The 4,264-nt window shown below is 38.4% G+C and overlaps 1 non-coding gene across 1 annotated transcript; it reads left to right on the top strand.

The window, feature by feature from the left end:
• The first annotated feature begins 2,482 nt into the window (after positions 1-2,482).
• On the top strand, positions 2,483-2,588 carry LOC116589561. The gene has a single exon (XR_004285334.1). It is a non-coding gene; the product is annotated as a U6 spliceosomal RNA (small nuclear RNA).
• Positions 2,589-4,264: the final 1,676 nt, after the last annotated feature.

The following is a 4,264-nucleotide window of genomic DNA, read 5'->3' as shown; positions in this document are numbered from 1 at the left end:
TCTGAAATCTCTCTTGCTGGGGACATGCAACCAAGTACCAGCAGCTACAAGAAATATATTCCTGACAGTAATATTTAACTTAAAAATAGTCTTTGTAATGCTTCCCCAAACTTTTTTAAAATATAGAAAAATGAGCAATTTGCCCAGAATATTAAAGAGAGTCCATGGCTAAAGAAATACTCTTCTGAATGCCCGTATGTTTTTGCCATTGTTCAACCCACAAGGACACATCATGTTTCCAACATTCCTAACAAGCCACGGGTAAACTTTAGAGTGTCTGAATTTAAAAACAGACCACTTTTATTCATTGTCCTTGCGACCACTGATGGTGCCACACGAGACAAATGTGTTTTCCATGTGTGCTGAGGAGGTACATATATGTGAGCATGAATGTTTGTGCTCTTTTTAATTTTCCTCTAGTTTCTCACTTTTCTATGTCTTGTACTTAAGGGATACTGGCAAAAAGTACCTGTGTGGAATGAAAAGCAAAATTACCCTACATTCAGGCTCTGCTTCTTCTTCAAATTAGGTTTGAAAGGGGGAGAATCAGGTGTGCTGCTGAAGGCTGCCACTTCTTGGCAAGGAAGTACTTCCAGAAACATAGGGTGAAATGACTATGAGAGAGGAGCGCTGCATTCTCGTTTACCCGAGATTTCTTCCATGGCCTCTCATAGAACAACAGCATAAATGGTTGTGAGAAAAGGTTCAGAAGTGTCCCGTGGTGGAATGGACGCAGCTTTGGAGTTACAAGGAGCCGGACTGCAATATCCCAATTGCCACCTCCTAGTTGCGTGACCTTGAGTTAGAGACTTAGCCTCGTTAAGCCTATTTTACCATCTGTCAAACAGTTGCAACAGTGTCGTGAGAATTGGATAACAAATGTATTGTTGGTTCGTGCTTACAAAATTGAAGTGTTTATCTTTGTGAAACTCCCCCTCGGTCCACTAGCATTAAACCCCATTGCGTAGGTAGAACTGAGTTTTTAACTGAGTGAAAAATCAAGTCCTGTGAGGTTAGGTTCTCCCCTAACACAATGGCACAGCTAAAGTTGAAGAACTCCCAAGCCAGACCTCCAGGAAGAGTTCAAAAAAGGATTATTTGTAGCAGAGATTGAACCAGATGAACAAACAGTAGCAAATATAGCAAATGTATATTCGTAATATTCAAATGTATATTCGTAATTCCCATACAGAATAATATCCCATTCAGGAAGAGAAGTAACAATGTATTAACTAGATTGAGATGCCTTAAAAAAAAAAAAAAAATCACTGTGTGTCCTTAAAAGATTAGTTGCTTGGCTTTTTCCATTTTCACTTGACTTGTTCTCTGTATGTGATCAGACTAAAAGCTAGTCAGAGCTAGTTTTCTAAGAGCTAGTAAAACTTCCTACATCAACATGGAAAAGTTAATTAATCATAATAGCCATTCAGAACATTGTGTATGCACCAAATGAGAAGACTTTTTTAGTGGGATGCCAAACACCTATGTTTTTATAGTAACCCGGTGCCTGGGTACACTTGTCTAACTACATTCCCAATACCAATATTATCTGAATTTCTTTAACCTGGCCAAGAAATAGAGACAAGAATTCCAGTACAAAGAAATGACTTGGTATTGTACTTAAAGGCAGAGGCATCCCAGCTGATGGATGGGTTTAGTAAGATCGATACAATATATTTCCTGATGAAAAAAACAAGTCTAAAACCATTACTGATGAATCCTGAGTGTATGTATGCATGTGTGTGTGTGTGTGTGTATCTATATCTATATATATACATATATATATATCCCAAAACATAATACTGTATGTCTTGTTTAATTCACTTTATCTGAAGAAGAGTACAGCATTCGTGCTATAGAAGAATAAAATTATTTGGAGGAGAAAACTTATCTACAACCACAGAATCTCTCTGGCATGTTACTAGGCTTCCCAAAGAGCTGTAAACAATTCATTTGACACTGATGGGATCATCTAACTTTCAGTACAGATATTTAGTAATGAAATGAAAGACACATAGTCATTATGACTCCACAAAAGCTTGTTTTGGGGAAGTTACAGAAGTAGGTGTTCAGCAGAGTGGAGAAAATGAGCACGAAATGTTCCCAGCTTCGAAGTGAGCCCAAATCATGTGCTCGGATATGAGGTCAACATGGATGGAAGGGAAATAAAACTGGTGGGGAGAGTAAAAGCTGACGTAATCACACTTTTCACAATATCTCAGAATCTCAAAAGTATGGACCCCTTACCCAGCAATTCCATACTTATAAAAATTTATAATCAGAATGGCGATGTAAAACAATCCATACACAAAAATTTAGCTCTAGCATTTTTTTTAAATGAGGAGAAATTGGAAACAATTTCTAACGATAGGAGATTCGTTAAATAAATTGTCATATCCTGAGAGGGAATAGTACACAGCCTAAAAGAATTGTGCTTTGGGAAAATATTGAGATGGGGGAAATAGTTATGAAATGTATTGAGGTGCTTGCTTCTCTAGCACATATACTAAATTAGAACAATACCGACAGGATTAGGATGGCCCCTGTGCAAAGATGACAAGCAAATTCGTGAAGCATTCCACATTTTTAAAAAACTTTTAATTTATTTTATTTTTAAAATAAATAAATAAAATTAAAAAATAAAATATTTATTTTATTTTATTTTATTTTATTAATTTAATTTATTTAAGTGAGTAATGTAAGGTACAGAAGAGCGTATGCTGCACAATATCAGTTCTGTAACATCCCTATGTAAATGTGGATACGATAGAAAAAATAGGACTGCACCACAGTTTGTTTGACTAAAACAAGATGAAGATGAAGATGGTCATGAGCCATGAGAGAGGTCACATTTCCCTTTTCAGATTGTGGGGCCTCTGAGTATCAGGAGCATAAAAACCAGAAACACTGTATATTTTTGCAGACACCCAGTGAATATATCAGTAAGTACCACCATCGTAGCTCTCCAGTAAATAGATGGGTAAAAGTTCATAATATATTGGCAAAGGGCATAAAAGAATAGCCCGATGTACCCTGACATCATCATCTCATCCAGAGTCATTTGTACCAGAAGAACAATTAGGAAGTTCAATTGAAAAATAAACAAGTGGGACGCCTGGGTGGCTCAGTTGGTTGGGCAGCTGCCTTCGGCTCAGGTCATGATCCCGGCGTTCTGGGATCGAGTCCCACATTGGGCTCCTTGATCGGCAGGGAGCCTGCTTCTCCCTCTGCCTCTAGCCTGCCACTCTGTCTGCCTGTGCTTGCGCTCTGTATCTCTCTCTCTAACAAATAAATAAAATCTTTAAAAAAAAAAAAAAAAAAAAAAAAAGAAAAATAAACAAGTTATCTAAACCTAGGACATCTGTTAGGAACACACATAAAAATGCCACCAGGCTAAAGGAAATGCCCAGAGTGTGCCAGCTCTCGTGGGAGAGATCTTGCTCCTCTATGTACAGAACTCAAGTTCCTGCTGATCCTTGGTGCCATAAAAAATGTACTGTACATCATGAGACGAACTACCATAAACACAGTGCACTATCATCCTATGGGAGCGGGGGAGGCCACCTGTTCCTTATGCAAAGGACACAGACACGGGCTGGGACCTGAAAGTGAAAAGAGGAAGGGAACCAAGTGAGACCCAGACAAGGGTTGAATCAACCCATGTGGCCTCCCATACCACAGGATTTTATTGCTCAAGCTCCAGGGCCGCTTGCTCAAAATTAGACACCACAGACAGAGAGGAGGAAGAGGCTAAGGAAAGCACTGGTTAAATGAGGCTTTTGAGTCACCAAGAATCTTCCAAGGAGACCACACTTAGGGAGCAGGAAGATGTCTACATCATTGGCATAGTGAAGTCTTCAAGCTTTTAAGACGAAAGGACTTGAGTCCCTGGCTAGCTCATTTCATAGCTGATTGAGTTTATGCAAGTCTCCTCTCCTCTCTTATTCTGTTCCCTGAGGCATAAAATAGTGTTACTAAAATAGTGTTGGTAAAGGGTTTTGTGAGGATTAAAAGAAACATTATATGTAAAATGCCTGCCATGATGCTTGGCATACAACAGATGCTTAATAATAGAACATTTCTACTTGTCTCCTTTTCCCACCTTCTCTAAGTATAGTTCTATTTATTAGTTGTTTTGAAAGAGTGAGAAAGTAGAGGAGGAGGAGAACAAAGAGAATTATTTTAGTGAGTTCAGACATTATAAAAATCTCCCAATAAACTGAGAGATTATCACAGACTCTAGAGTTCTGCTATTTATGTCTAA

Source organism: Mustela erminea, chromosome 4 (assembly GCF_009829155.1).
Source record: "Mustela erminea isolate mMusErm1 chromosome 4, mMusErm1.Pri, whole genome shotgun sequence".
NCBI lineage: Eukaryota > Metazoa > Chordata > Mammalia > Carnivora > Mustelidae > Mustela > Mustela erminea.
The sequence above is the reverse complement of the archived record's forward strand: the minus strand, read 5'-3'. Positions and strand labels throughout refer to the sequence as shown.